The sequence below is a fragment of the Bacillus rossius genome, chromosome 2 (genome assembly GCF_032445375.1).
Source record: "Bacillus rossius redtenbacheri isolate Brsri chromosome 2, Brsri_v3, whole genome shotgun sequence".
Lineage (NCBI taxonomy): Eukaryota > Metazoa > Arthropoda > Insecta > Phasmatodea > Bacillidae > Bacillus > Bacillus rossius.
In genome coordinates, this window is record NC_086331.1 from 23,139,829 (window position 1) to 23,153,649 (window position 13,821).

The following is a 13,821-nucleotide window of genomic DNA, read 5'->3' on the forward strand; positions in this document are numbered from 1 at the left end:
GTTTAACCGATCCCTAGTTAAGGATACGGACATGTAATTTTCGCGAAAAAAAAAATGAGCGCTCGTTGGACTGCCACATGATTCACCCGCGCCATAGGTCTCTTCGTTGTGATTGGCGGCCGTATGCAAGAGAATACACTGCCACCTCTGAACAGGCCAATCAGGACGAGTTTTCTCCTTGAAATAATTGTTACGATTCGTGTGCTGTCAGTAGACATGTACCTCAGTGAAACACAGACGATGCTAAAATGTTTTAACACACAGCTACTCTCGATTTTTTTTTGCGAAAAATGCATGCCACTATAGTTATAGAACGAACGTGATTCGCTTGTAGTTTTTCTACGGCGTGTGAAAATATTCCTTCCGTCTGTAATTGTAAGGGAGAACTTTCAGTACATTGTAAACTATCCTGGAGTTAAAGATGCGTTGTTTATCACTATTTCTTCGTAGAGTATCTGGGATAGTTTCGAGGAAGCAGTATCCAGGTACGCGCACACCATTATAAATTGTTTTAGTAAAAAAATATATTTATGTCGATCTACGCTACTGGAATAACTGACATAAAAAAAACACTCACGTGTAGAGACCGAAAAAGTTCGCGGATTTATTTCGTGATAGGCTAAAATTCAAACACATATACCTTTAAGCTGAATTTTCTATTAGCTACCGGTACATCTAGATGACTATGAGCCAATGAGAAACCCTCAACCAATCACAGCAACCCAGTTGAGACGACTCACAAGTCAGCAGCCAATGAACTGGAATTATTTGCCCGTGTATACAGAGGACTGTGTAGTCTATCTTGAAGGTAAACGAAACCGCGAGTTTTTTCGGTCTCTACTTATGCGAAACGCCACGATTATTTCGCAGATTCATTGGGTAACAATGTAGGCTGGAAACACATATACATATGCTTCACGTCGATGTTGCTCTTGACACTTCTGTAACGACCCTGAGCCATTAATAGGTGCATGTATTTTTCAATAAATAGTCTGATTGCTCATTAGATTGCAATAAGGTATGCCCATGTAGACGCATGTTCCCTTGAAATTGGTGGCCGTTTGCAAGAAAAACCATTGCCATATTCACCAAGGCCATTCAGGATGCGTTTGCTTACGCACTGAATGGCTGTGATTAGTATGCTGGCTGTAGACACGTACCTGAAATAAGACCCAACCAACCACGAAACAAAGAAAATACAACAAAGTTTAACACACAGCTGGTCTGGAAATATTTTCATGAAAAGTACATGATAAAAAAAGTAGAAGTAGTGGTTACCCAATCACTATGGGCAGGCATTTTTTCGCGAAAATATCTGAACACTTATTAGACTGCAACAAGGTATACCCGCACCTGTGGTTTCTTCCTTGTGATTGGCGGCCGTCTGCGAAGAAGTCATTGCCTTATTTGACTGAGCCACTCAGGACGCGTTTACTTCCGCACTGAATCACTGTGATTGGTGTTGTTACAATCGATATATACCTGAGAGAAACTAACTCAATCACGAAACACAGACGGTGCTACAGTGTTTTAACTTTCATCTAGACTCGAAATCTTTTCGCGAAATGTGCATGCCCCTACCAATCACGTGTAATCCGTCAAAGAATATCGACTAATAAGAAGAGACCAGGAAAAATACGTGGATTCGCTTCGTGATACTCTAAAATTCGAATACTTAAATACTTGTATATTTGTGCTGCTCCTGGTATTGGCTCACGGAAAAACGGGAAGAATCTTGGCAATAGGATACCTCCAACAAAGGAGTAAACGAATCTCAAGTTATCCAGTTGAGACGTTTCAAAAGTCAGCAGCCAATGAACAAGAGATACTTGCTACATCCACATGGAACACGCGAATTTTTCCGGTCCCTACCAAGTAGAGACCTGCAAAATTCGCGGATTCATTTCGTGATATGCTACAATTCAAATAATTATACCTTAGCGCTGCTTCTACCACTGGTTCACTGTTAATCTGGATTAATGAGGGCCAATTAGAGACTTTGCTCAAAGAAGTGTCGAATCACAGACACTCAGTCGAGACGACTCACAAGTCAGCAGCCAATGAACAGGTGGCATTTGTCCGAGTGTGTAGAGTGTAGTAGGGTCTATCCTGGAGGTCACTGAATCCGCGAATTTCGCAGGTCCCTACCAATATGTACGCTAGAAAGGCTTGAAGTTCAGTCTAGCCTGGAGTGAGACGAATCAGCGAAAATAAAGATCGTGCCAAATATGAAGCAGCTTTTTGTAAAATAAAATAAAATAAAAAAGCATTGTTTTTAATTATCGAGATTACCGTTACTCTAGAATTCCTGCCAACCACGTGAAACATTAATTTGAAGCTCCGGCTTGTTTAGCCGACCGGCACGTCTTTGTAGTTTCTTTTGTGTTTGTTCGCGGCCGGTACGTGCTTCGAGTGATCCGTGGACGCGTGTTTTACAACCGGTTTTTTTTTCCCCTCTTCTCTCTTCTTGTTGTTTCCGGCGCGGCTCTTCACGGAAGAAAGCTCGGGAGAAAGCAGCGGCCACTCCGGCCAATGGGAGGGATCGAGGAGCAGGATGTAAGAAGCCAGGCGACCGCCCGCGCTGTTGTCAGTGCTTGCCAGACGGCGTCTTCAGCTGGGCGTCTCGACGCTGACTCTGCTCCTTCTCTTGCGACGCCAGGTGAGTGCTAGCCGCCCGCTGCGCTTTTATTCTTCCACACGCCAGTTTACAGTGCAACACATTCCTCTGGTTATTTTCGCCTTTACGAATAACTTTTTTTGGAAATATTAAAAAAAACTTTAAACATTTTTAACCAACTTTAAAAACTGAACGACTCAAATTACTGCATGGGTAGGGACTGGAAAAATTTGCGGTTTGAATGACCTCTAGGATGGACTGCACGATCCTCTATGTACGCGGGAATATTACACCAGCTCATTGGCTACTGACTCGTGACACCTGCTAACTGGGATGCTTATGATTCGATACTTCTTACGTTGAGGGCCATTCATTGGCTCACAGTCCTTCAGGCAAACTGTGTTCCAATCACTGAAGCGGCAATAAGTTACACACACTTGGATTCTAACCTATCGCGAAATGAACCCGCGAATTTTTCCTGTCTCTATGCATGGGATTTATTTACGAATTTACAGTTTGATGGCCATTTTTTTAAAACTCGTCGCGCTAACGAAAATTGGCGCATTATTTTTTAAATTTCGATTGATGTCTTATACAAGCATAAATGTTTTTAAACCACGAATAAGATGACCGAATATTCAACAAGTCGACTGGGACTGAGACAAAGTAATTCTAATTACATATGACTATTTCAGTTCCATTTACACAAAACATTTTTACAGTGTAACTATACTAAGATATTCTGTGATAACTATGTGGTTGCCAAAATATTTTCTTATAAATTTACAAATATTATATCTTAAGTTATGGATAAAAGACATTCCTGTGGAACATAGCCTATAAATTTAATGTTTTATATTAATAAGATAATAAGCAATTATTTTGGTCTAATATGATAAACATGGAGTTCATTCCTACTTTATTTTTATATCTCCACTGGCCCATTGCAAATATTAATGAAGTACAATATTTAACTTGTATCACTTTAAAAAAGTTGGCAACTAAGTGTTAAAGCTAAACGGTCAACTCAAACTGAGATTTTAACATTATTGTAGAGTCAAGTGTTTAAACCTAGACCCCCAAAGGTACACATAATATTACATCTTTTCATTTGAAATTCGCAATATTTACCCGTTAATAGCTTTCGTCACATATGTAACCGTGATTGAAATTATTCTTTTTATCTTAGGCAAAATATAATATATTTTACACAAACTGAACCGAAAACAAACTAACCTGCGAAAGAATGATCTATTTCAAGATTAGCTATGAATAGAGACCGGGAAAATGTGCAATCTCAGTACTTATAGGAAACACTCCATGATCTTCTATGCACGCAGGAAAATTACATCTGCTCTTGGCTACTGATTTGTGACACCTGTTGACTATGGACTGGAATAATTTGCGGTTTCAACGACCTCTAGGACAGATTCCACGTCCTTACATACTCGGGCTCATTGGTTACTGACTTGTGAGACCTGTCAACTGAGATGCATCCGATTCGATACTTCTTTGATTGAAGGTTTTTCACTGGCTCAAAGTCCTTCAGATAAACTGTGGATCAGTGCTAGAATTAATATGGAGGAACATGAGTTTGGATTCTAGCTTAACGCGAAATGAATCTCGAATATTTACGGTCTCTACTATTAACTTGGACACTCGTGAAACGATACTTCTTATGTTGAAGGATTTTCATTGGCCCAGAGTCCCATAGATAAACTGTGGTCCTGTCACTGAAGCAGCAAACAGGCAAACATTCTTGGAATCTAGCCTATCGCGAAATGAATCCGCGAATTTTTCAGGTCTCTAGCTATGAACTGTAATGTTATACTTGTAAAGAAATTTACGAAATATTTCACAGTTATCAAAGATAGTAAGGATAGTTGTACCTTACACCTAAGTTCCTCTGTCAATAAAGAAATAGGTACCGTATATATGGCATAAAAATAATAACTTTGGTGATTTTATTTTTACGTCTCGGAAATATTTAAGACCTGTGATCGTCTACTAATGCACTCAGGGTATCGCAAGGTCTAACAAGTAACTGCGTGCTTTTGAAAAGAAATCTTATAGTTTTGAACGAAACTTAAATAGAAGTAGCGATATTTTGTATTTTTTTTTTTTTTACGTTATACGTATTTCACTGCATTATTTCGATGTACTGAGTCCAAATATCCAAAATCTCATGAAAATATGTGTGTCACTGAAAATCTAATAGTACTGACAATGAGAGCTAAAGGAAAAGTCAGGTTGATTGATTAACAATGAATAGAGACCTGCGAAATTCGCGGATTCAGTGACCTCCAGGATAGACTCTACTACACTCCACACACTCGGGCAAATGCCACCTGTTCATTAGCTGCTGACTTGTGAGTCGTCTCGACTGAATGTCTGTGATTCGACACTTCTATGAGTGAGGGTCTCTAATTGGCCCTCAGTCCTCCAGATTAACAGTGAACCAATGACAGAAGCAGCGCTAAGGTATGATTATTTGAATTTTAGCATAACACGAAATGAGCCCGCGAATTTTTCGGGTCTCTAGTTATACGTATTTCACTGTATTATTTCGACGTACTGAGTCCAAATATCCAACATCTCATGAAAATATGTGTCACTGAAAATTTAATAGTACTGACAATGAGAGCTAAAGGAAAAGTCAGGTTGATTGATTAACAATGAAAGTTTGCTTTGCTTTGCGATTGTAAAAAACTATAATCATTTTAGCAAGATAAGGTTAATTATCGGAGTACCAAGTAAGATATGGCTACTGGGCGCCGTTATTTTTTGAAGTCACTCTTTAACGCATACCAATTCACACATTTTAACGTTCACACTGTATCATCGGTAGTTCGACCATAAAGGACAAGACACCAATCTTAGCATTGCAAGATTCATAAAACCTAATCATACGCCAGCCGGACAGAAGCCAGCAGCCAATGCACAAAAGACCCGACTTTTATTACATACAATTGTATGGAGTTCAGCCTGATACTAGAAAAACGGGAATATTGCAGGTTTCTTACAGTAAGTTCATTTCCGTAAAGTTTGGATCTAATATGCTTTTTACAAAAGTCGTGTTTTTTTATCACCCTGCCCTTCAACACTAAATAAAAAAGTCACGTCGGAGTACATATATACCATTAATTCAAATATAAATGCTTATATTTAGGGGCATGCGGATTTCGCCAAAGATTTCGAGACTAGATGAAAGTTTAAACACTGTAGCATCGTCTGTGTTTCGTGATTGGGAGAGTTTCTCCCAGGTACATATCGATTGTAACAACACCAATCACAGTGATTCAGTGCGGAAGCAAAAGCGTCCTGAGTGGCTCGGTCAAATAAGGCAACGACTTCTCTCGCAGACGGCCGCCAATCACAAGGAAGAACCACAGGTGCGAGTATACCTAGTTGCAGTCTAATAAGTGTTAAGCTCTTTTCGCGAAAAATGCCTGTCTCTAGCCATCTGCTGTGGAGTACGTTTCACAAGAGGGAAACTTGAAGGTCGTTGCCTTAGTTAGGAGGGTTTTCTCGGGGTATTCCCGTTTCTCTCAAAATCCATGCATTTAATATACATTCTCATTTCATCGGCCCTCATAGACTTAAAGCCATACTTCTCACATAGAGTTCTGTTAAATCGATATTAGTCACACGTTGGTTGCGGAGTTATTAGTCGCAATTATCCACACCCAAAGCTCTCTCTTAATTAGAGAATCAGCAGCCACGTAACCAATAATTGACAGAGTCCTGCAAATTTTGCGTTAATTTGTGGTCTTAGGATAGGCTTCACAAACGTGAGCAGAGGCAAGTTGATGTCACGTGTTCATTGGCTGCAGCCACATCTCACCTTCTTTCTGGTCGCACGTGATTGGTAGAGACCTGCAAAATTCGCGGATTCATTCGGTAATAGGCTAGAATTCAAACACATATACCTCTTAGATAATTTTGTTATTGGCTTACTACTGTTCATCTGGACGAATCTCAACCAGTTATAAACCCTCAACCAAAGAAGGATCGAATCACAGACAAACCAGCAGAGACGACTTACAAGTCGGCAGCCAATGAACTTGCGTTATTTTCCCGAGTGTACAGGGGTATGTGCAGTCTATCCTGAAGGCCATCGAAACCGCGAAATTTGCAGGTCTCTAGTGATTGGGTATGTTGCTTATTCAATTGTTGGTCGTTGGCTTCTAGTCATTCAGGGTACATCGTAGAGGTTCATAACTAGAGACCGGAAATATTCTCGGATTCATTTCGCGTTATGCTGGACTCCAAACACATGTATCTTCATATTTCATCTTTGATTGACTCACAGTTTATCTGAAGGACTTTCAGCCAATTAAAAACCTACGACCAAAGAAGTATCGACTCGGAAGGATCCCAATTGACAGGTCTCACAAGTTAGTAGCCAATGGCCATGTGGCATTTGCCCGAGTATGTAGGGGATCGTGGAGTCTAGCCTAGAGGTCATTGAAACCGCGGATTTTTCCAGTACCTATCTTTCAGGCAATAAGAAAACTTCAACCAAAGAAGTATCGAATCAAAAGCATCCAAGTTGACAGGTCTCACAAGTCAGTAGCCAATGGCCATGTGGCATTTGCCCGAGTATGTAGGGGATCGTGGAGTCTAGCCTAAAGGTCATTGAAACCGTGGATTTTTCCAAGCACTATTTATAACTCGCGACTCAATGTCAAGGTTCATTAGAGTGGTCAAACCTTCGCAGTCTAGAGTGTCCCAAAATAACAACTGCGAACTTCGTATCTATCTAATAATTTCACGGGAATAAGCAACACAACGCAACTGTTCATCAGCATAATCCTACAACCTAAATCCTAAACACGACCTCAGACACGAATTTAACGTCTCAATAAAAAAAAATTTCCGTCATTGAACTAGCAATCGGTGTGGTGTAGTCACTACAATGCACTAAATTTAAGAGTATAGTTTCTTAAATTACTTTACACCTTATAATTTTGAATGTTTCCTTGTGATTTGAAGTAAATCAACAGTATAACTATAGTTGATAGTATAAGTTTATTTACTTTAATCAAGGTTATTTAATTGTTTTGGGAATCTTAGACGGTAATTTATCTTTCATTCCCGGTATGAATCGAAAGCATCAAAACGTGTTTTATATAATTTATAACCAAACGTTCGTATAGTTGTAAAACTTTTTATTCTTAGGATTTCATTCATAAATAAATTAAAATTCGGTTATCCCAAAACTTTTAAATAATTAGGTTTCTTGTATTTTTATTGGAAAAATATATATCTAATTATTTTAATGATATCTTTAGATGAAATATTTTTATGATGAAGGCCACATACAAATATTTATTTCAAAAATGTATGCCCCACAATTACATACTCTTTGTTCATGCCAGATTTTTAACATAAATTTGTTTTTAAGTTTATGAAAACCATTAAATAAATACTACTTTAAATATTTAAACAAATTCTAAACAATATCCCATTGTGGTATTATGAATTAATTTTAAATCATGAGCAAAAACAAGAATATTTGCAGGCTAATAATTTAGAATATTATCTTCTTAAGGTACCATGGTTGTGATTAATGAATGATATAGGCTAGTCCACGTTTCATTCAAGGGTAATTTTAATCGTATATTTAGCAACAATAATTTGAAACCATATGTGAGGAGCGAAAAATTTCTCGAGTAAACAACCTACACTAAAGATTACACAGTCCTTTGTATATGCGAGAAATGCCACCTGCTCATTGGCTGCTTATGTGCGTGACGTTCCCCCTGGGTTCCTGTGATTCGATACTGTCTCCGGTTAAAGTTTTCTCTTTGGCTCAGAGTCCTCCAGACAAACTGTGGACTAATTGCAAACCACCACAAATATGTATGTATTTTAATGTTAGCCTATCCCAAAATGTATCCACGAATATTTTTTCTTCCTTTTTTTAACGGCATGTGCAGATTTACAATACACAAACTATTTAAAACAATAAAAAATATTTTTTTTGTTTATGGTTATATAACCAATTCATTTTTTAAGAGAACATGAAAAATGCCAGCATAATAAGTAGGGCCAGTGATTATTCACGAAAATATTTGGAACAAGCTGTGTGTTAAAACACTGTAGCATCGTCAGTGTTTCGTGATTGGTTGAGTTTCTTTCAGGTGCACGCCCACTGTCGGCGCACAAATCACAGCAATTCTGTACGGAAGCAAATACCTTCTGAATGGCCTGGCCAAATAAGGCAATGGATTCTCTTGAAATGGCCTCCAGTCACAAAGCAGATATAACTGACACAGAAATACCGTATTGCATTCTAGTAAGTGAACAGGCTGTTCGCAAAAAATCACTGCTCTAACAATAAGAAATTCTATAATTCAGGATTAAACAGCATAGTTCATAACGGTTGGGTGACAAAACTGTTAACTTTATACAACATGCAATAAATAATTTTACAACAAATACTTCCAGCTCCGGTATATTCACGAAATAAAAATGAAATGTCAACTGTAATACAATTTTCTTAAATTTTTAGGCAAACACAACTACTTGGTCTCCATTTGTTAGGTGGGAAAGTTTTGGAAAGTTTTTAGGTGGATTTTATATTCTATATGTTGCAATAGACAAAAAAAGTTGTATTTTTTAAAACACTATCAGTTATAAATATGTTGATTTAATTAAATTTTCTGATTCAAAAACCTAAACATACATTATTTTATGAACATTCCTTAGTTATTATTTTTGAAATTTTAAGCAATAAATTTATAAAAATATGACTAACGAAATAAAAAAATTTCATTTAGTAATTAATTATTTACATTTTCAAATGTTGCCGTATAAATAGCTACGTAGTACGGCACTTTGAAAACCATCCGAGAAGAAAAATCTCTCGGATTTCCTCTAATTGATTGATTTTTTATTGATACAAGTATAAAATAGTTTCACTAACACATCATTTTGAACACTCAAAGCGTACTCAATTTTTTTGAAACATAATAAAGAAGCGAATACAGTCCAGAATTTTTCCCACCAACTGAATACGTCAACTAAGCAAACTCACTCGTGAATGCACATACACGGTTTTATTGTACAAGAAAAAAACAGTAGAACAGTACTGAATTCTCCATTACGTTAAAAACATGCATAAAATAAAAATTTAAACAGTTAGTTACAATACAATTTATTAATTATATTAAGTCGTTTCCTGGACTATTCTGGTATGCGTACTGTTTGGTTTATAATCTAGTTTTTTGCATTGTTTGTTTTCAAACATTTACTTCGGTTATTTGTTTTATATTGTCTTTACGAATTTTCATTGCTTAATATCCAAAATATAAAAATTTAGCTAAATATAAAATATTAGCACCTTTCTCTTATGATACCTCAAATATTTTCCGTGCTATATTTTCCGTCAGAAAAGTTTTAAGTAGCTTATTTTAAGAGTTTAAGCTATCCTTTAACAAGTAGAGACAGTGATTTTTCGCAAACAATCTGCTAACTTACTAGTCTGCAAGTTGGTGTTCCTGCATCAGTAATTTCTGCTTTGTGACGACAGGCCGTTTTCAAGAGAAGCCATTGCCTTATTTGGCCAGAAGCCATTGCCTTATTTGGCCAGGCCAGTCGGAATGCGTTTGATTCCGCACAGAATTTCTGTGATTGGTGTGCCGACGGTGGACATGCGCCTGAAAAAAATTAACCAATCACGAAACACAGACGACACTACAGTGTTTTATTTAACATTCAGCTTGTCTCTAAATCTTTTCTTTCCGCGGTCCAAGCTACTAAATATACAAGTTTTTGACGTGATAACGATAACGTCTTATAAATCGATGAACGCCGGCTGCACGCACGAAAAATCGTCACGTTACGCCTGAGCCGAGCGTGCAAGAACCGGCCAACCACCGTGCGAGAATATCTTCTATAATATCAAACAGGTTAAGGCGGGCTTTTTAACCAATTGTTCCTGATTATATTGAAACAAATTATTTAAATAAAATTTGCAATTATTGTAAATAATATTTGAAAATTAAAAAGTATGCAATTTTTCATCAATGTTTTCTTATGACTAGAGTTCCGGAAATTTCGCGGATTCCTCTGGCCTCAGGATAGAATTCAAAGTTATAGGTGTGCTCGACCCATGTTTACTTTCCCATTGGTTGATTTCTTAGCGAGAACATTTTTATCCTTGTTATTTGGCACTACCTGATTCGCTTACTTCTCTCCTAGCTGGACATCATTGGCTCACGGTTGTAGAGGGGCGTGTCCAGATAACTGCGGTCCAATCATGAACACAGTGCTAGAGTGTGGAGGTTTGCATTCTAGCTTGCGTCTAAATTAATCCGCGAAAATTCCATGGCTCTAGAAATTATTTATTAATAAAGCTTTTTTGTGGCTAATTTTGAAGAAAAAAATATATTTGACGAATTATTTATGTATATACAATCATAGTGTTTGGATCATAAATTTTATAATTTCCTGTCAACTTTCAAACTCATTTATTCAAATTCATTTATTAAAGAAATGCAATGGCGAACTTTGAGATGATTTTGATCACGTATTAATTTGGCTCACTGCAGCCATCAATGAAAACATCTGAAGCCAACTCTGGCTTATGAAAATAAACTTTAAATGTGCAGGAATTTTCAAGAATCTGAACCTGAAGCAACATGATGTCAAGGTGACACACAAACAACCTCGGCCTTGTTGGACGCCGAACGCTATATAAGTACCATACATTACTCATTTTTAAATGTTTGTCACTGTTAAAAATCTCAGACGAAATATTTTTTTTGATATGTTCAACCATTAGCAGACTTAACGTGAGTTATTTTTTTCAGTCTGGCTGGTTGTTTGCCCACCCCATGTACAACGCGCTACACGAACAATACATACTTAACTACTTGCACATAAAATTTGCTCGTCAACTCAATAAACATAGGCAACCCGGCTCTTGGAAACAAACAACATCCTTTGAGGGTGTACAGTGGGCAGTTTTGTAAACTCATGCCAAGAAGAAGCGGATCTTTCTCAAGAGTTTTTTCATCGCGTGTATTTATACTATGTACTAGAGTCTCGTCAAAAGCAAGGCCATTACAGACAGACACACATACCAACACAGTTGAAGTAAAAAGAGGAAATGATTGGTAAAAAAACGGTCCTAGCATTCGCCTTGAAGTGAATACGAGAACCATGGTAGACCCCGGTGCAATCTTGAATTAAACAGTCATAGAGCACACTGTTTACTAGAGTTGTATATGAATGGGGCTCAGGCACCAGGGTCCAGGGTCCGGAGCCGGTGGAGCAGACCGACCTCTGATGTCATAGCGTCCAACTTGGATGATGACTAGAGACCCGTAAAATTCGCGGGTTCATTGACCTCCAGGATAGACTCCAATATCATCTACACACTCGGCCAAATGCAAACTGTTAATTGGCTGCTGACTTGTGAGTCGTCTCGACTGGTTGGCCTGTGATTCGACACTTCTATGAGTGAGGGTCTCTAATTGGCCCTCAGTCCTCCAGATTAACAGTGAACCAATGACAGAAGCAAAACTTAGGTATAATTATTTGAATTTTAGCATAACACGAAATGAACCTGCGAATCTTACGGGTCTCTAATGATGACGCACCGTTTCACTTTTCGTTACTGTCGCCATCTTGAAAATCTGTACTTGTTATCCGATTTTATTGGAAAAATATTATGAAATTCGTAAAAAAATTAAATTAAATTATAATAATTAAATTAATAAAAAGTTATGGGGTTCGGACCCGGCGAGGTCTTTCGATTAAAAATGGCGACGGATCCTTCCTCCACGGAAGCCACCAGCAGACTGACCTCCCACCACTAATTCCATGGCAGATATAACATCGGAAAGTACGACGTCATTGTGGCCATCTTGTTTTCAACTGCCGATGCCACCATTATTGGATTCTACTTACTGTTTTCGTCTGTTAGTGCTGCCGCCATATTAAAATAATTTTTGCTCACTAGAATGCAGTTATTATTTATTACCGTGGCATCCGCCACACTGTCGGCTATCTTGGCCACCATCTTGGAAATTCGTGATTATTTAGCTACAAATTGGGAAAAATTCCAAAATTCGTCAAAAAAATCATTTATTACTGTCATTAATTATTTGATAGATTTTATTCCACGGTTCTACACCAGACAGTACAGAGTTAATTAAATGGATTAATTATATATTAAACAGTCTATGGTCTGGGATACAATAACTAAAAACCATCAATATCACTTTTTTGCCTTGCACAAAAAATAACTTCCAATACACTTGAAGTTAAAAGTATTCACACACGACTAGTCAAAGTACCTAAATTCTATAATTTTAAAAATATTCACGAGGCTGGATGAAGCCGAGCGAAGGCCCCGCTTGCGAGCACCTGCAAGTGAACACTGACCCATCATGCGCGAGAGTTGCAAGCCAGCAGAAGCATCGGGTGGCCATCCAGCTACTAGCTCGAGGCTCGCAGGGCGTTGCTTATCGACCATCACGCCAATACATTAAAACATCGTTGAAATTATCACCCAGTCCGAAAAGTACTTGTTGGAATGACTTCGAAGTACGAAAAACTGAACGACAGTAGAAAACGAGCCTACCAAAGTAAACGTTTTACCCCGAAAAATTTTGTAGTGAATATACCAGAGTCAAACATAGAGCATATACAACAAACAAGACATCGCCACGAATAATAATAAACAACAAATATTCTTACAAACCAAATTTCTCCGAAGCACCGAATCTCTCTCGATATTTGGCGAACATTTTAAACAGGCAATGTCCAGTGTCAGGCGTTTAGACCAGGCATCTCCGAACCACGAGACCAATCATTAGGGGCATGCAGATTTCGCGAAAAGATTTCGAGAATCGATGAAAGTTAAAACACTATAGCATCGTCTGTGTTTCGTGATTAGGTGGGTTTCTCTCAGGTACATATCGATTGTAACAACACCAATCACAGTGATTCAGTGCGGAAGTGAGTGGCGTCCTGAGTGGCTCGATCAGATAAGGCAACGACTTCTCTCGCAGACGGCCGCCAATCACAAGTAAGAAACCACAGGTGCGGGTATACCTTGTTGCAGTCTAATAAGTGTTCAGATCTTTTCACGAAAAGTGCATGGCCCTACCAATCATGTCCTGATTACAGGACTTAAATATTCACAATCAACAAAATGGAAGCACTTTTGGAAGCAAATTTAAAAAAGG

The 13,821-nt window shown here is 38.0% G+C and overlaps 1 protein-coding gene across 1 annotated transcript in view; it reads left to right on the top strand.

Moving 5' to 3' along the window:
- The first annotated feature begins 2,513 nt into the window (after nt 1-2,513).
- Nucleotides 2,514-13,821, top strand: part of LOC134529174 (clavesin-2) — a 99,315-nt gene continuing 88,007 nt past the window's right edge. The window contains exon 1 of the mRNA XM_063363000.1: nt 2,514-2,659. The gene's annotated coding sequence lies outside the window, so the exon portion shown is untranslated. The remainder of the gene's footprint in view (nt 2,660-13,821) is intronic.